This window comes from Podarcis melisellensis (genome assembly GCF_964234715.1).
Source record: "Podarcis melisellensis genome assembly, chromosome: 7".
Taxonomy (NCBI): domain Eukaryota; kingdom Metazoa; phylum Chordata; class Lepidosauria; order Squamata; family Lacertidae; genus Podarcis; species Podarcis melisellensis.
Window position 1 is genome coordinate 77,118,687 of NC_138539.1, and position 19,936 is coordinate 77,138,622.

Sequence of the window (19,936 nt, forward strand, 5' to 3'; positions counted from 1 at the left end):
AACGGGCAATACAAGACATGAAAAATGCGTAATGAATAGGAAATATGGATGATTGGTGGAGGAGCTGGTGGAAGTTCAAAAATTGCAAATACGAGAACAAGATTGTGTTGAATAATTTGTAAAAGAAAATTTAATATATTTTTTTTTTAAAGAGATTGATTCGATTTTATCTCCAGGGGGGACGGGGGACCACAGATGCTCATTTTTAACATTTTCTTTTAAATCTTAAAAGTATTTTATCAAGTTGTGGCCCCCAAAACACTGAAATATATTTAAGTGGAATGCAATCATGTACACGTAGATTCAGATTTAAGTCTCGTTGTGTTAAATGATTCAAGATGTTCAGTGTCTGTGCGTCTTTACCAGTTGTTGCCTGCAACCTCCGGCATGGTGCAAAAACCTATGGCAGCAATTGCAATTCTCACCCACATTCAATGAAAACTGAAAGAACTGTGTCCCTTCGTAATCAGTAGTTCCCAAACTTCCAGGGACCACCTGAAAATTGCTGAGGGTCTTTGCTGAGACCACGTAATGATTTTTATGCCTGCTGTGGTAATTGTACCAGACGTAGTGTGATTTTTTAATTATATATTCATTGCTTTTATTTCTTGCGTTGCATTTTATTGCATTGCAATTTGAATTCCAGACTGGGAGACAGCAGCTGACTCCAGGAGACAAAGTGAATTTCATGGCCAAGTGGTGATTTTCATCCTGATCTCTCTAGTCCTGGTTCACTTGATATCCTTGTCTGTTATTGCACATTCTGGGGGGAAAAGAAATGAATATTACGGGAGTGGATTGCTGGATAATGGTTTCTGATAGATATGGAAATCTATGGAGTCCTTTGTTACACCTTTAAGACTAACCAGTTCAGGCCACAATCCTGTACATATCAGGGAGCAATCCTATGGAATTCTGTGGGGCTTGTGTCTGAGAAATGCACAATTTCCACACTAGAAATTGCGACAGCAGAGACCCCTTCTTTCCCTAGGGAAGACCCTTAAATGTCAAGTATTATTAAAACTGCAGTGTGTTAAATGTCCACTGTTTCTTTGCAAAGGAGGAGGATATGGAGAGAACCAGAATAGATGGAAGCCACAAAACTGTTCTCTCAGCCCAGAAGCAACAGTTATAATAGGAACCCTTTCTGAATCCAAAGTAAGACATTTTTCAGTTTCATTGGGCGCTTTTTGTAAAACAATAACACTTAAGGGAGGAATATGCTGAGGAAACCAGAATCTGGGCATGCACCTGTGAATTGTCATTGACCACACACCCCTGACAATCTAGCAGCCCTACCAAGTCTAGTGGACATCAGATGCCACTGCATTGTCATACAGAGGAAGTAAAAGGTTTGCTTCATGCTTGCAAAAGTTGTTGTTGTTGTTTAGTCATTTAGTCATGTCCGACTCTTCATGACCCCATGGACCAGAGCACGCCCGGCACTCCTGTCTTCCACTGCCTCCCGCTGTTTGGTCAAACTCATGCTAATAGCTTCAAGAACACTGTCCAAGCATCTTGTACTCTGTCATCCCCTTCTCCTTGTGCCCTCCATCTTTCCCAACATCAGGGTCTTTTCCAGGGAGTCTTCTCTTCTCATGAGGTGGCCAAAGTATTGGAGCCTCAGCTTCAGGCTCTGTCCTTCCACTGAGCACTCAGGGCTGATTTCCTTAAGAATGGAGAGGTTTGATCTTCTTGCAGTCCATGGGACTCTCAAGAGTCTCCTCCAGCACCATAATTCAAAAGCCTATCCTGATTCTATGTAGCCCGTTCAGCTAAGCCTTTAGATATGCAAGGCTGAGATAACAGAACTTCAGTGCTTGGAAATGTGCCATTTAAGCACAGAACTACTTTTGCAATTTTGAATTATGGTGCTGGAGGAGACTCTTGAGAGTCCCTTGAGAGTTTTCCAGTTCTTCTTGCTCTCATTCTGTATGTTAAATCTGCAAGCTGTGCATATTCTGTCAACTTGAATTGCCAATCCTCTTTAGTTGGGACCTTGTTTACTTTCCATTTTTGGGCTAACCAAACATGGGCTGCAGTTGTTGTGTACGTGAATAACCATTCTTGGTATCTTGGGATTTCAGTCTGGGTTGTTCCCAGCAAAAAGGACTCTATTTTTGGGGGGAAGGGGGAGTATAGTTTCTCACTATATTTACTTCCAGGTCAGTGCAATGTTAAGGTTTTTTCTTCTTCTTTTGGTGGATTTTGTGGGTCTGCTTCTGCCTAGAGGGAAATGCAAAGCTTGCTGCTGCTGCTGTGGTTGCAGCCTGCAATCTTTCATGTTTTAATAATGCTGATTTTAGAGCAATCGATTTCAATAGCGGTTGTGTAACTCATTGCTTTCCAGAGTTAATGCCACATTAGGTTGCATTGGTCTCTTCTTCTAGTGATGGTAATCATTTCTGTTATAAAGCACCTCTGGGTGTTTACATGATTTGGTATCATACAAATTTGTTTGTTAATGTGGCGCAGCATGACAGCGAGATGCAAAATGCATTCATATGGAAGAGGAGACCAGATGGTTTGGTAACGATGTCTGGAAAATTTTCACTTAACACTGTCAAAAAGGCATCTTGGCGAAATGAAATTATGGGGACATTTTGCGCAACTGTTGGCAATGTCACCTGCAACGTGTTTTGGAATATAGATATATTTTACAAGTCTCCCACGAAGAAAACCATTTGATTTACCAATATTGAAATTGTGGCTAGCAGGACACCTGTGTAATCTCACATGTGCTTACTCAGAAGGAAGTCCTATTAAGTTTAATGGGGTTACCTGCCAGGTAAGTCCGCTCACCTTTTTGGTGGATGGCTTTGCAGCCTGACCATTCTGTTTGTCTGTGTGTTTACTAATCTATTAGGGAACTGCATGTCATGGAGTCTTGGCACATGAGTATAGGATTATAAGAAGAACCCCTGTTGCACCAGGACTATCTGGTCCAGCATCTTGTTTTCTACAGTGGCCAGCCAGACATGTCTGGGAAGTTCACAAACAGGACATGGCAGCAGTAGTTGTTGTTTGCAAGCAACTGGTGCTCAGATGCATACCGCCTCTGAAATGGAGGACTGCAACCTAAGAATGTCTGCCATAATGGCCATGAGACATAATGAATCACTTTTTATTTGAGGGGCAGAGGGATTTGGATTATAAGATAATCAACCATAGGTTGATGGTAGAGCACATTCATCCATAAAGAAGGTCTCAGGTTCAAACTTTGGGCAGCGGGTTGCGAAAGGTGCAGTGGAACCCTCCCAGTGAAAATGACAAGCATTCCCCCCCCCCCAAAAAAATTACCCTCAAAATCTCAAAGCCCCACATCCTTTCTTATCTCACACACAATTTATGCACCCTTCAATTTACAGAGGTGTTTCCTTCACTCTCCTGTTTTCTGGCGAATCAGCTCTCTGCACCATTCAGCCAATCCCAATCCAAAAGTATAGCTATGGCAAAGAGGTGCCTCTTACATTTTTCTAATAAAAATACGCACGTAACTGACTGGGCTGTGGGAAATTCAACCCAAGTAAGAAAATAGTTACTCCATCTGTTGTTATGAGGCCTGTGCAGCAAAGCTACTATAGCAGATATGGAAGGAGCCTCCTGAATATACTCCACCATTTGATGTTTGATTTTGTGTCCAAAAGCAAGCAGCTTAAGCAAAAGCTATACACAAACGGAAGTTCCCAGCAAGCTGTGCTGGAGTGTAAACAGGCATGTGACATACAACAACTCCACACGTCTGTTCTTAAGGTGGAACGGAATATCCTAACAATGGTCACCAAATTTCTCTCCACAATGCCCCTGGCAATGCAACATCCCACTGCCCTGACTCAGCAGCTCACCTGAGGCACAGGTGCTGCACCCAGCTTCTGTGAACAGGCCAGCAGCCTGGAAGTGCAGGGAGGGAGTAAGAGAGACACACAGCTTGGTAGAAGACCACAGTTAGATATGACAAAAAGTGATGGGAATTGCCACACCGACTTGATGAAAATGGGGTTTTGTTGGGATGAACAGTATTTAGCAATGCTAAAAGATGATAGAACAAAACAGCTCTAAGATAATAAAATATCCATATATTAGCAGTGGTGGAGCAAGCCGATTGGGTGCATGTTCCCTGCACTCAGGGGCAGGGCCAGCCACCTGCGGGGGCAGGGCTAGCCATCCATGGGGCAGGGCAAGCTTGGGCAGGACACTCTGCGGGGCCTCTGAGGTGTGATGGCCTGGGATTCAGACTCAGAGGCTGAACCTGAGGAATCCCAGCCTGCGCAGGAGCCCCGCCTCCAGAACCAGCTGAGCCAGGGCTGGGGCCTGAGCCTGAAGGGTCCTCACCTGTGTTGGATCCTCAGGTGCAGGCACCAGCTGAGTCTGCTCTGGCTCCTGAGGTGATGGAGGTTCCATTGCCTGCAGGTGCTCCACTCCCAGCCCCGTCAGGGGAGGCTGAGGTTGCCTCTGGGTCCGGTAACCCTCCAGCCTCTCCTGAGCTGCAGAGGCTCAGGGAGGAGAGGCAGAAGGAACTATGTTCCTGCAGGAGGAGTGCTCACCTCCAGGCCAGGAGAGGTGAGTCACCTGTGGACTGGGGCCGCCCTATGCCTCAGGGCAGATAAAAGCCAGCCAGCCCCAGTCCCAAGTTGCGGGAGCAACATTGTTGGTAGCCTGTTTCTGCCTGCACCCTGTCCTGCTGGATCTACTGACCTTACCTGACTCCCTGCTTTGGACCCAACTTCAACTTTGACGGACGACCTCAATACTGCACCCTTAACTTCGGACTGGACTCGGACCACGCCTCACGGAAACCCACGGGACCAGCACACGAGGAGTCTGCCTGCCTCCTCCCATTCAGCTGCCCTACAACTGAGGGGGAGGCGGCAGGTGCACCGTTTGGGGCAGCGAGGAGTCTGCCAGTGCCCAAGACACTGCGTCACTCCTAGGAGAGATGCATGGCTCGGGCTCACTGCAGGCCCCACGGTGAGTGACAACTGGCATTTTGGCACCCCCCCTCTGTGGTGGCGCTCGAGGCAGCCCACCCCAATTGCCCCCTTCCTCCGCCCCTGTATATCAGTCATCTGAACTGAAACACACACAAATATATACTAATTAAGGAGGTGGCTCAAGAAAACCCTGATATGCCACCTGGCAGTGCCATCACTTTGTAGTATAGGGGCTACCAATCTTTTCCCCACTTTAAAATAAAGTGCTGTGTGGCTCATTTACATTTTAACTAACCCACAATGCTTTCACTGCAGAAAAAGTAGGAGGTTCAATAGCTTATTCTGACTACCACCTCCAACCTTATCTGGAGAGAGCTCTTGGCACTGCTATTAATGCCTTTGTTCCTTTCCCATGGTGATTTTAGTTTGAAGTTGTGTCATCATGACACTGCAAACGGACAACAAAATGCAGCCTTTTATGCCAGCACACAGACCTGCAAGCTCTTGATGTGTTTAGGATGGGCAATTTTTGAAGATGAGTGTATTTTTCATATACAGCAGGGAGGCTGCGTATAAATCGAAGCTGCTTATCTTTCTTTACAACTGATTTCCCAGACTTTGCGGGCACTTGTTTTCCTGGCATTTGATGAGCGATAAGCTCCTGCTACCTGCAGAATGCAGAATAAAAAATAATAAAGCCAAACTCTCACCTGTGCTGACCCTCGAAGTAATTGCAGCACACAACATTTCCTGCGGTGATTAATAGCTGTGACAGCTACCATTTGGCTGAATAGTTAATACGGGTAATAAAGAAACAAACAATTGCCACTTCTGCCATCTGCGATCCGGCATCAATGTTTTATAGAACCAAAGCTGTTTATGAAGGAGCATCTTTATTTTTTATTTTTTTAATGGCTTCTTATTTCTAAGGCTAGCCTACTTAGCCAAAGCTCAAGGCCACTGCAAGCCAAAGTTTATTAACCGTTACTTCTGCTGTGTTGCAGACAGAGGGTGGGGGGGATAACATAGGACTCAACAAGTATGTCGCGATTCTAGTTTTAAGCTTTTTCTTTCTTTTCCAGCATTTTACCTCAGCCCTCTTTGTTGTTAAACTCAGCTCACTGTGTGATAGAGACATGGGTGGGGGTGGGGCCATAAAAAAGGGTGGGACTGGGGAGGAGTCAACTTCAGTACAGGACCCAGATGACCCCATTCCCATGAGGGCCTAGAACAAGGTAGGGCAGCCTATGGCCCTCTAGATGTTGTTGGACTTCAACTCCCATCTTCCCTGTTCATTGGTCATATAGGCTGGGGCTAATGGGAGTCCAACAACAACTAGAGGGCAACGTGTTTTCTTTTTTCTTTTCTATAATTTTTATTAAATTTTCTGTTTTACATTTTAGAATATTCATTTAAACAACCTTAAGATATCAACGACTTCCCTGCTTCTCTTTCCATGGTTCATTTTACATAGCATAAATCCCGGCATATTTTATATAAACTAAACCATTCAGTATTCCATTATTGCATCCATCAAAACTTATTGACACTGTTGAATTTATCTGAATGCTGCCAAAGCTTTCAAGTGTACACAATTTCCCCCCATATACAGTGGTACCTCTGGATGCAAATGGGATCCGTTCTGGAGCCCTGTTCGCATCCTGAAGCGAACCCAACCCGCATCTGCCCATGCACGTGATGTCATTTTGAGCGTCTGCACATGTGCGAGCAGCAAAATCTGGAAGTAACATGTTCTGTTACTTCCGGGTCGCTGTGGAGCGCAAGCCGAAAATGCTCAACCCAAAGTTACTTTAACCTGAGGTATGACTGTATTCAATAAACATTTTCCAATCTTCTTTAAACTTATGCTCATCTTTTTCTCTTATTCTGTATGTTAAGTCCTGAAGTTGCGCATATTCCATCAATTTAAGTTTCCATTCTTCTTTAGTTCCATTTTTTGGCTAACAAAACATGGGCCACACTGGTGCAATACATAAATAACCTTTTTTACACCTGGGATTTTCCATCTCCGTTATCCCCAGTGAAAAGGACTCTGATTTCTTTGGAAAAGTACTTTTAAACATTTTTTCAATTCATCATGAACTATTTCCCAATGCTCTTTTACCCTTTTACAAGTTCACCACATATGATAGAACGTACCCTCAGTACCCTCATGTTTTCTTCTACTACTGCTTGTGAGTATGAGACCACCCTGGAGCTTATCCTACCACAATATCTGTGGCCTTACCATCAAGCTCAGGTTATGAGGACTCCACTCCAGAAATGGCCATTGTGCTACCACACCTAAAACATTGCTGGAGCCAACACTTGTAAAATAGGGAAAAGCCTCCTATATTTTTGATTGAAACTCAGCCGCAGCCTATCTAATGCCTTAGTGAACTGAAGTAGTACATAAACCCTACTTTTGTGTGAGCAACAGACCTGACTTCCCATGAGCTTAAATTAGAGCTGTCCAAGGTCCTGATCATCTCAACCTTTCTGCTTGGGCCTAAACCTGTTCCAGAACCAACCTGGAGCAGAAGAGAGGCAGAGCTATGGCAGAACCTGTTGAGGCTGGAAAGAAGCCTGAATTGCTTTTCAGTTCTCACTATGGGCTCCTGGCAGTGCATGGCTATATTGGTCAGACCACTAAAATACCTTGACCCAGGGTCATTGGGATATTTGTGTAATCATTGGCAGATAGGGTGTAGGAAGTTGAGAATTACAGTTTAGATGAATAAATCAAGGGAAAGGGCTTTTATTCAGTGGTCCTGAATAAATGCCGATAAACACTCTGGTATGTTATCTGTGCTTTCTCACAAAATAAAATGAAAATGAGAAAAAAGTGTAGCGCTGAATCTACACATTCTTTGAACATGGCCCCTGGGAAGAATGTGGTTTTGTCTTTATGAGAGGATGGAAATTGTTCTTCCCTTAAACTCCCTCAGGTACTCATGTTCTCTCAAATGAGAATGATACAATTCCACATATTGAATTGCACTCTTTTGAGGGGGGAGAAAAGGATGAGTGGAATCGGAAGGGATTCACGACAGATGTCGATCTGCAGTTGCCAAACTTGTCTCCATTGTGATGAAGTATAAAAATGTGCTCATTGACTATGGGGTTACTGTTTTGCATTCCAAAGGAAAAGGTCTGTGTCATCTTATCCGACTAGTCGCTTCTCTGTGAAAGAAGATGGGGGAAGCTGGCCCTATGGAAAATATCCTTAAAATTCAAAGGTAGCATTAGCATATCACAATCTCCTTTCTGCTTAAGATGCCCTACAGGTTGAAAACAATCCTATTTAGCCATGGAAGGAAGAGCAGCATGGGTTGTAAGCAACATCCTAAGGTCACTAGCTAGCAAATAAAGCAGTAAAGCAGCCACCAACATCATTTGGGCAGCGTTTTCTACAGCGCAGACTTAAGCGCACTGCAAACAAAAGTGCAGGCACACACCCAAAGTGTGGTTCAGTGAGATCAGCCAAGGATATGCATAATAGGAAAGGATGTGTGGTCTGGAAGCCCAGAATTTTCAACATAAGAAAAGTAAAAAGCAGGATTCATAACTGGAAACACAAAAAAGGAGAGGCATGTCTGAATAGTATAGGTGGCATTGTTCAGCTGTACAAAAACAACTGTCTCCTGAGAAATCTCTATGTGGGACAAGAAGCTACAGTTAGAACTGGATATGGAACAACTAATTGGTTCAAAATTGGGAAAGAAGTACGACAAGGCTGTATATTGTCTCCCTGCTTATTTAATTTATATGCAGAACTCATCACGTGAAAGGCTGGACTGGATGAATCCCGAGCCGGAATTAAGATTGTCGGAAGAAATATCAACAACCTCAGATGTGCAGATGACACAAACTTGATGACAGAAAGTGAGGAGGAATTAAAGAACCTGTTAATGAGGGTGAAAGAGGAGAGCACAAAATATGGTCTGAAGCTCAACATCAAAAAAACGAAGATCATGGCCACTGGGCCCATCACCTCCTGGCAAATAGAAGGGGAAGAAATGGAGGCAGTGAAAGATTTTAGTTTCTTGGGCTCCATGATCACTGCAGATGGTGACAGCAGTCACAAAATTAAAAGACGCCTGCTTCTTGGGAGAAAAGCAATGACAAACCTAGACAGCAACAAAGGTCCATATAGTTAAAAGCTATGGTTCTCCCAGTAGCGATGTATAGAAGTGAGAGCTGGACCATAAAGAAGGCTGATCGCTGAAGAATTAATGCTTTTGAATTGTGGTGCTGGAGGAGACTCTTGAGAGTCCCATGGACTGCAAGAAGATCAAACCTATCCATTCTTTTGGAAATCAGCCCTGAGTGCTCACTAGAAGGACAGATCGTGAAGCTGAGGCTCCAATACTTTGGCCACCTCATGAGAAGAGAAGACTCCCTGGAAAAGACCCTGATGCTGGGAAAGATTGAGGGCACAAGGAGAAGGGGACGATAGAGGGCGAGATGGTTGGACAGTGTTCTCGAAGCTACCAGCATGAGTTTGACCAAACTGCAGAAGGCAGTGGAAGACAGGAGTGCCTGGTGTGCTCTGGTCCATGGGGCCACGAAGAGTCGGACACGACTAAACAACTAAACAACAAAAACAGCACTATTCGCATTGAGAGGGAAGCCTTCATTTGAACAGAAAAGGACTGTGTTATTCTAAAGCAGCAATGCGGCAGCAAGCAAAGGCTATAGCAGCCAAGTCTGCTGCTTGTGGCTGGAAAGCCAAACAGGAAGTTTGTGACTGTTGCCATGGGAACAAAGGGGCAGTCCATTCTGTACTGAGCACCGGATGTTAGCTCAGCGGGTTTGTCATATGACCTGTGCTGGAAGTACATGGGTGGAGTTTCTCTCTGTCTGTTGAAGAGAGCAGACATCTTTACTGTATGACTGCTTAAAGACACAAATAAAGACATGTAGATACGTTTCTATATGTGTCTGATTCCCCTCCCTGGGGATATGCAGGGAGGAGGAGAAGGAGGAGAAGCAGTTGGTGTGTTTTCCTCACAGCCTGAGGAAAATCGCCGGAACGGACCTCGAGTATGTTGTTTCCTGCCGGGAGTCGCCGGAGGGAGGTCTAAAGAATTCAGCCGGTGCCTGAACAGATAGGCACATACCTCTGAGACGGGCTAGAATTCTAACAGTGGTAGCAGACGCCGGTTGCTATTTTCATCGACCTCTGCATCAAGAAGTGGCCTCCATGGAAGCCTGAGGTGAGAAAGCTGATTCTCTGCAGCCAGAAGCTGACCAGAAGAATCTGAAAGCCAAAGCAACGGCGCCCAGGTATGAGATTTTCGGGCTTAGAAGTGTGAATGCAGATTGATTCATTCTCTGCTTCGAGGGAGCAAACGTTTGGGAAAAACAGCTCCGAGAGACAAGAGCTCTGCATTCCAAACATTCCTGTGGTTTCCTGTTCAAGGAAAAGGAATGCTGTTGCTTAGCAACGAAGGCCAGTTTCACGAGAGGGCTGGACAAGTCAGGCTTTTGCCTCGGAGAGGCAAAAACAAGGTTTTGTTATGACTAGGCCCTTCCAAAGGAACTCTTGGAAGAAACATTCCAACGCGGCCAGCGTTCAGAGCTGCCAGGTGCACAGAGTGTAAACAAGCCAGCTATTGGATTTTAGAGGCTTGTGTTTGAGAGTCAATGCAAGGACTCAAGATGGATGCAAAGAAGGGAGCTTTGCCTTCTCCGCCCCTTCTGACCAGTGACAATTATGCATCTTGGTCTATTAAGATGAAGGCCCTGCTGCAGAATCAGAGACTGTTTGGGGTGATTGAAAACCCCATCCCAGCAGCACCAACGCGTGCTTGGGAGTCACAGGATGTGAAGGCCAGAACTGCTATAATTCTGTGCGTGTCAGATTCGCAGCTGATCCACATACAAGATTTAGACCACGCGAAAGATGTTTGGGACACGCTGAGAAGGACACATCAGAGAGATGCAGGTTCTTCAGCGTTGCTGTATTTTGAGAAGCTGACCAACCTGAGGCTTGCGCCTGATGGAGATGTTCAAGCGCACCTGACGGAAATGAAATTTCTGCGTCAACAGATGGTGGAACGCAATTTCCGTTTGCAGGAGGAAGTGTTTTGCTTTATGGTGATCAACAGCCTGAATCGGACTTACAAAACAGTTGCCAGTCAGCTGGGGTCTCTCCCAGCAGCTGATCTCACGTCGGAGAGGGTCTTTGCCGTGGTTCTTTGTGAACATGACAGACTTGCCGCCCTGGAAGTCAAGGACAGGGGGAGCCAAGAACGGAGTTCTAACGCCCCTACTGCTGTTGCTACTGGAGAAAGCGCTGAAGCTTTAAACGTTGTCCGATGCTACAATTGTGACCAGACTGGGCATCTTCAGCGGTACTGCAAGAAGCCACGTAAGAACAGAGGAGCCAAGGGAAGCTCCACAAAGTCTGAGGCGTCAGACAAAGGTCACACCAAGCCAAAGGCAAAGACTGCAAAAGCTTTGATGTCGCTAAAAGCCACACCAGAGGTGGGAAACTTCTTTGTCCTAGACACGGGCGCGACGGTTCACATGACAGGACACAGAGGACTATTTTCTACGTTTGGGAAGCAAAGCTTCACTGTGCAACTAGCCAACGGTCAAAAGCTGGAAGCGACCGGAATTGGAACTGTGTATCTTAAAAGTCTGAACTTGACTATAAGCAATGTCTATTTGGTTCCAGAGTTGAAGTTTAATCTGCTCAGCGTTTCGCAGATTGCCAAGAAGGGACTAAAACTGTCCTATGATGATCAGAAATGCGAGATCTACAAAGATGGAGAGTTGTATCTTTCTGCCAAAGAGAAAGATGGACTGTATTTGTTGACTTTTGATCAAAGTGATTACATGAAATGTGATTCTTGTGATTCTAACATGATCTCTTTTACAGGTGTAGCCAAGAAGAACGTCAAGCAAGTGACCCCAAGGGTCGACAAGGCATTTCAGCGGGTGTATGCTGATGTGATTGGTCCTCTAGCACCCTCTAGAGGCAATGCAAAGTATTACCTAATATGTGTTGATTCTTTTACAGGTTTTGTCTGGATTTATCTTTTGGAGAGACCGAAAGAAGCCTTAGAAAGGTTTAAAGAGTTTTGTGACAAGGTTAAAAATATGCATGATGCTGACATAGATTGTCTTTGCACAGATGAGAAGCCAATTTTCTTTTTACAGGAGTTCCAGAGGTTCCTGAAGAAGAAAGGGATAAGACACAGAATTGCTAGTTCAGAAGAAGCTTGGAAGAAATGTGTTTGTGTTAGGGTGAACAAAGAATTGCAAAAGGGAATGGAAGCGCAATTGCTTAGTTCACATCTGCCACATGAGTACTGGGCTGAGTCGCTAATGTCATTCTGTTACACGTGGTTGAGAAAGTTTTCAAAAGAGTTGGGAAGTTCTCCTTTTGAGAAACTGTTCCACAGAAAACCTTCTGTTGCCCATTTCAAGGTTTTTGGGTCTCATGTGAGAACAGAAGCTCCAGGTGGAGTAAAGAATGCCAGAGGCATTTTTGTGGGTTATGAAAAGGGTCTCTACAGAGTAATTTTGTCTGAATCTGGTCAGGTGATTCTCACAAAATTTCTAGAGAGTGCTCCTGAACAGGAGAGAGTGATTGTTCACACATTTCCCACAGGTGATGATTCTGATGATGATGATGAGTTTGATCTTATTGAGTTCAGTAGTACTGATGATGACAGCGATAGCTCAGACAGCTCAGTTGTCACAGTCATTGAGAGGAAATCTCACACAATGACTAGACCCTCAGAAGAGGAGGATGAACCACTGATTAAGCTTAGTACTGGTTCTCCAGAGAGTCCAAAGGCTGAACCAGAAAGCAAAGAAGAGCAGCACCTCTTACGTAGGTCTGAGAGAGCAACGAAGGGTGTACCACCCAAGAGGTATTCACAAGAGTTTGCTAACATAGCTGTTGCTGTTGTAAACGACCAAGGTCAGATTGAAGCTGTGTCGGAGTCAGAGACAAAGGCACAACAGAGAGTTGCTAACCCAGGTAATGCAGAAGCACTCATTCCTTGGAAGTCACACAACCAGAGAGGTACATTGGTAAAACCAGTGGCGGGTAGTTCCAAGGGTGGAACTGAAACAACAGGGGAATGTTATAAGTATAACAACTGTTTGTTTTCTTCTCTGGATGACGCTTTGCTCGCAGCACGCATTGATACTTTAGGGGGAGTATGTTATTCTAAAGCAGCAATGCGGCAGCAAGCAAAGGCTATAGCAGCCAAGTCTGCTGCTTGTGGCTGGAAAGCCAAACAGGAAGTTTGTGACTGTTGCCATGGGAACAAAGGGGCAGTCCATTCTGTACTGAGCACTGGATGTTAGCTCAGTGGGTTTGTCATATGACCTGTGCTGGAAGTACATGGGTGGAGTTTCTCTCTGTCTGTTGAAGAGAGCAGACATCTTTACTGTATGACTGCTTAAAGACACAAATAAAGACATGTAGATACGTTTCTATATGTGTCTGATTCCCCTCCCTGGGGATATGCAGGGAGGAGGAGAAGGAGGAGAAGCAGTTGGTGTGTTTTCCTCACAGCCTGAGGAAAATCGCCGGAACGGACCTCGAGTATGTTGTTTCCTGCCGGGAGTCGCCGGAGGGAGGTCTAAAGAATTCAGCCGGTGCCTGAACAGATAGGCACATACCTCTGAGACGGGCTAGAATTCTAAAACTTTTCAGTGACCACAGCATAGCAAAAATGGAATAAACTCTCCCCCATGCCCCAGGTTCCCTCTGCAGCTTTTATTTACCTTTTTAAAAACATGCATGTTAATCAAATTCATACAGTCAACATTTCCTCTGGTTTGGCTCAGTGTGGCTTTTAAACCAGAGTACTGAAGCAGGTTCACAGGGTGCTGGCAAGTATGATTTGTTTAATCATTTGAATTTTTTGACCTGCCATATCAGGAGTGCCCAAGTTCTTCAGTTCAGTCTCATGGTCTGAATTTCCTGGTTTCTGTTTATAAAGCTTTGCTGATGTCTGGGTGAAGCAATTGCTGAAGCTCCTTCTGTTGCATACCATAAAACTAGGAAATGCTTGCCTGGTCTCATTCTGAAGCAAAGTTCTTAACCCGAGTGTGGCGATCACACAGGGTCCCTGGACGTTTGATCCCTGTGCTATCACTATGATCACTTCCCCGCTGCCACCAACCCGTTTCTTTCGGGTATACACTGAGTCCAGACAGTTGTTAACATTAAAACAAATAATCAAGTTTATTTTATAAGCATGAACAAGTTTATGGTTTCAGATAATTCTTCTTGTCAGTTTCTTATCCATAGTTTCTATATCGGCCTATACCTTCCTAGTAACTGCTAACTGATTATCCCAACTGTTTAACTGACTCCTCCTAACAGTTTCACTCAGTCCGTCACATCAAAACTAGACCAACTCACTGACTTATCCTCCCTCTTCCTTCTCCAACTCCCAACTGACTTTTCAACAACTCCAACTCTAACTCCTCCCCTTGGGTTCCCACTGGCCAATCACTTCACACTCATTTAACCCTTTCCTTCTGACTCACCTAGGAAGGCAATCGCCACACCGAGGTACTATTTCTGGGTTAGCGGAGTCTGTAACCCGAGGTACCACTGTATTCTAGTGCAAATGGGATATGTGGGATTCAGTTTTGAGTCCCATTCCAATGAGGCTTTTTTTTGGTGTGGCCAATCACTGCAAACATCTGAATGTTCATTCGCATCACAGCATGCAGGAAATTAACAACGTAATGTCTGCTATTTTCTAATTTCTTCCTCCTCACTCTGCAAACGTATTCCCAGGTGCCTCATTCACTTTACAAGCAGATGCGAAGGCTCATAAACTCAATTACAGCCCAAAGGAACGAGACATTCTGAGAACTTTCTGTTGCTAAGGTAACCCACCCTCCATTGGTCGATGTTTACACTGAGTCTCCGGGTCTCTCGCTTTGGCAGTCGTGAAAATACATATGTAAGGAACAGAAGCAGAGAAACCGTAAGGTATGGCAAACTTCTACAGCCACTAAGTGCTCCTAAGTTGGGAGCAGTAACTGCAGGACACAAATTCTGTTCATTGAAACTAGGAACCCATCTGCGCTATGCATTTAATGCACTATGATACCACTTTAGACAGTCGTGACTTCCTCCAAAGTGTCTCCTGGGCGACTGTTGTTTGTTATGAGTAGTAGTAGTAGTAGTAATAATAATAATAATAATAATAATAATAATAATAATAATAGTTTATTTATACTCCGCCCATCCTGCTGACTTCCCCTAGCCACTCTGGGCTGCTTCCAACTGAATATTAAAATACAATAGTCTATTAAACATTAAAAACTTCCCTAAACAGGGCGGCCTTCAGATGTCTTCTAAAAGCCCTTTGTGGCTTAGGACCCTCGTATCTACTGGACCGCCTCTCCTGGTATGCCCCGCAGAGGACCTTAAGGTCCATGAATAACCATAGTTTAGAGGTCCTGGGCCCTAAGGACGTCAGACTATCCTCCACTGGGGCCAGGGCTTTTTCAGTGATGGCTCCGACCTGGTGGAATGCTCTGTCCCATGAAACTAGGGCCCTGCAGGATTTAACTGCCTTCTGTCAGGCCTGTAAGACAGAGCTATTCCGCCTGGCCTTTAATTTGAATTCAGCTTGATCTTTTATTTCCCTTCCCTTCTCTCCCCTCCTCCTTCCCTTTTATGAAGATCACCCGCTCTGAGACCCAACAGCTAATTCTCCCCTGGCCTCCTCGCTGGCCCAAGTAGGACCAAATCAGCCAGCCAGCCCTGGGGATTATCTAGAAGAAGAAGAAGAAGAAGAAGAAGAAGAAGAAGAAGAAGAAGAAGAAGAAGAAGAAGAGGAGGAGGAGGAGTTTGGATTTGATATCCCCCCTTTCACTCCCCTTCAGGAGTCTCAAAGCGGCTAACAATCTCCTTTCCCTTCCTCCCCCACAACAAACACTCTGTGAGGTGAGTGGGGCTGAGAGACTTCAAAGAAGTGTGACTGGCCCAAGGTCACCCAGCAGCTGCATGTGGAGGAGCGGAGACGCGAACCCGGTTCCCCAGATTACAAGACTACCGCTCTTAACCACTACACCACACTGGCTCTCAATCTAATGCTTATTTCCCCTAAATTGGTTTTTGAATTTTATTGTTATTCATGTTTTTATACTGTATTTTATGCTGCTTTTATAATTAAGTGTTTTAAATTTGTTGTTAGCTGCCATGAGCCCTTTGAACCAGGAAGGGCGGGGTATAAATAAAATTTTATTATTATTATTGAAAGTCTGGTAGTTGTTTATCTCTTTGACATCTGGTGGGAGGGCGTTCCACAGGGTGGGCGCCACTACCGAGAAGGCCCTCTGCCTGGTTCCATGTAACTTGGCTTCTCGCAGGGAGGGAGCTGCCAGAAGGCCCTCGACGCTGGATCTCAGTGTCCAGGCAGAATGATGGGGGTGGAGAAGCATCTCCAGGTATACTGGACCAAGGCTGTTAAGGGCCTTAAAGATCAGCACCAACACTTTGAATTGTGCTCGGAAACGTACTGGGAGCCAATGTAGGTCTTTCAAGACCAGTGTTATGTGGTCTCGGCGGCCACCCCCAGTCACCAGTCTAGCTGTCGCATTCTGCATTAGTTGTAGTTTCCGGGTCACCTTCAAAGGTAACCCCACATAGAGCACATTGCAGTAGTCCAAGCAAGAGATAACTAGAGCATGAACCACTCTGGCAAGACAGTCCGTGGGCATGTAGGGTCTCAGCCTGCGTACCATATGGAGCTGGTAGACAGCCGCCCTGGACACAGAATTGACCTGCACCTCCATGGACAGCTGTGAGTCCAAAATGACTCCCAGGCTGCGCACCTGGTCCTTCAGGGGCACAGTTACCCCATTCAGGACCAGGGAAAGCATTCCAAACCCTCCATGTCCCAGAATCTGGTGAGCCTTAAAAGTAGGAGAGCAAAGAGTTCAAAGACGTCTTCTTTGTTTAACAGGAATTCAATAATATGAAGCTCCCATCATTCCTATGCTGGACCACAAAGCCATCATCCTAGCCCCCTCACTTGTAAAGCTTAGATCCTCACCATACTCATCCAAATCTTATTCTTGGTTCCTTATCTTCTCCTTTGTTATTTTTTCAAATACAGAGAAAAAGCTGCTATAGAGTGGATAAAGGAAATGTGGTTGTATGAATCAGTCCCAAAGTCACACATATAGCTGCTTATTGGATGGGTACAGGGCTGTGAATGCATATCTATTGGCCTCAACTTGATGGGACACAAGCTGGCAAACCAATCTAAAGTTTTTACCCTGTAGTAAAAGTTATTACATCCCCCAAATAAAACTATTCATCACCTATTATGGAGATCCATCTTGACAGGGCTGAGATGCAGTCTGACTGTTAACTGTTTTTGGCTTTACCAAGACTTAATGCATATCCCCTTTGTGACATCACACATGACATCAGAATGGCATGTTTGCATTCAACCCCCTAGACTATCTCCAGGCCAACAGCAATGGCCAGTAAACCTCTGCAACCAAGTAACCATCAGCCTGACTACCCAGTTGTTTCTATCTAGACTATTGGATGTTTATTTTTTGCTCTCGTAATCAAAGCCTGAAGAAGAGCTGCGTGTAATAATAATAATAATAATAATAATAATAATAATAATTTATTTATATCCTGCCCATCTAGCTGGGTTTCCCCAGCCACTCTGGGCAGCTTCCAACACAATATTAAAATACAGTAATGCATCAAACATTAAAAGCTTCCCTAAACAGGGCTGTCTTCAGGTGTCGTCTAAAAGTCTGGTAGTTGTTGTACTCTCTGACATCTGGTGTGAGGGTTTTCTGCAGGGCAGGTGTCACTACCGAGAAGGGGGTGGAGATGCTCCTTCAGGCATACTGGGTAGAGGCCATTTAGGGCTTTAAAGGGTCAGCACCAACACTTTGAATTGTGCTCGGAAACTTACTAGGAGCCAATGTAGGTCTTTCAAGACCGGTGTTATGTGGTCTCGGCGGCCGCCCCCAGTCACCAGTCTAGCTGCCGCATTCTGCATTAGTTGTAGTTTCCGGGTCACCTTCAAAGGTAGCCCCACATAGAGTGCATTGCAGTAGTCCAAGCAAGAGATATCTAGAGCATGAACCACTCTGGCAAGACAGTCTGTGGGCAGGTAGGGTCTCAGCCTGCGTACCATATGGAGCTGGTAGACAGCTGCCCTGGGTACAGAATTGACCTGTACCTCCATGGACAGCTGTGAGTCCAAAATGACTCCCAGGCTGTGCACCTGGTCCTTCAGGGGCACAGTAACCCCATTCAGGACCAGGGAAAGCATTCCAACTAGAGCTTGCATCACTCTGGCTGAGTGCTGACAGTTCTTACAATATCCCTATTGCCCTCACAGAAATGTACCATAGTTACCAGAGTCGTTTAAAACTCAAACCCTCTTTCTGGGGAACTTTGGGAAATTTTGAATGTTCTGATTTACAATCTGGTTTGCTAAGTACATATAAAATTGGCTTATCAATCATTAAATGGAAGGAGAGACCCTGGTTTTAGATATGGAAACAGTGTGTGTATGTGTGTGTGGGCATGCATGCTCCATAATTGTAAATGGATTTGAGAAATGTCACAGAGCTGGCAACACTGATCATTCCTTATCTGAGGCGAAAGTCAACGTTGGATGATAACGTATCAACACAATTTGAAATTGTTCTTTCCCCCAAGGCATTTTAAGGTTGGATTTTTTTGTCCACAGGGAAGGTGAAAACTAGGAGAATCAAAATGAATATGAAGTTCACTTTCCTTATAAACCTCATGGCCAGCAGGCATAAGAAACAATCATTTGGAAGAAGGACATGTTATAAAAAGCAAACTGCAGATAAATGAGAGTCAAACTACCACGGATATGGTGTTTTTTTCATTGTAATTCCTCTATAGCTTGGTGGCCAATAAGGAAGTAGGAGGCTTGCCTGAAATAATAACTAAATGCACAAAAAGAAATCTAAAGCAAAGCATAACAATACAAGTTTTAATTCTTCCATGGTGCACAGATTAAAACCTCATTTAAATGTCACTTTGCTGCCGCTCCTTCTCCTACTAACTACACTATGCTTTTCCATTCCATTAACCTTTCAAAAATATTTTCTCTTCTCTATTTAGGGGTAGGAAAGAGCACATAGAAAGATTTCAGTGCTGCTCAGCTTGCAGACTCATTGTCCTGTCACAGCTACATTGCGTCTGTAGCACCTTGCAGATTTTGAAAAATGTGGCAAATCTGTGATCAGAGATCCCTTGTGCAGAAACATCAGAGGTCTAAATACTGTTCAAAGAAGGATATAGTAGCATAAAGAGAAGCAGCTGGAATCCTATGGACCAGATGGGTTTTTGATGAAAATATATATACATATATTTTTCGGTCAAGGTAAATTAAAAGGCAGAATTACCAACCACACTAGAAATTAAGGGCACAATGGTTATGGTTTGAAGATTACATGAACAAACACTGCTCTAAAGATAACATGCTGATAGACTAAGCTTGTAAGGATGACCTGATGTTATATAATAATAGTACCATAAAAGGAGTAATTACAGTGATAAATGATATGCAATGTAAATAAGAATTTAAATGAAGAAGAGTTTGGATTTGATATCCCGCTTTATCACTACCCGAAGGAGTCTCAAAGCAGCTAACATTCTCCTTTCCCTTCCTCCCCCACAACAAACACTCTGTGAGGTGAGTGGGGCTGAGAGACTTCAAAGAAGTGTGACTGGCCCAAGGTAACCCAGCAGCTGCATGTGGAGGACCGGAGGCTCGAACCCAGTTCCCCAGATTACGAGTCTACCACTCTTAACCACTACACCACACTGCCTCTCGATTTAAAGATGACGAGAGCTGGTGGAGGGAAGTCACATGGGTGTGGTATTTTATGTTCCTTTTGTCCTTACTTTTTCTTCTTCCTTTTTTTGGTTTATTTTGTGGTTAAGTGTGTGTTTCTTATTGTTTTGTTTGCTTGTAAGTACGCCTAAATAAAAC

General features: G+C 44.6%; 1 long non-coding RNA gene across 3 annotated transcripts in view; it reads left to right on the forward strand.

Annotated features, from left to right (window-relative positions):
• The first annotated feature begins 14,509 nt into the window (after positions 1 to 14,509).
• The window catches only part of LOC309374303, a 43,902-nt gene continuing 38,475 nt past the window's right edge, over positions 14,510 to 19,936 (forward strand). For all 3 annotated transcript variants that reach the window (XR_014170499.1, XR_014170500.1, XR_014170501.1), the window contains exon 1: positions 14,510 to 14,910. This is a non-coding gene — a long non-coding RNA (uncharacterized lncRNA). The remainder of the gene's footprint in view (positions 14,911 to 19,936) is intronic.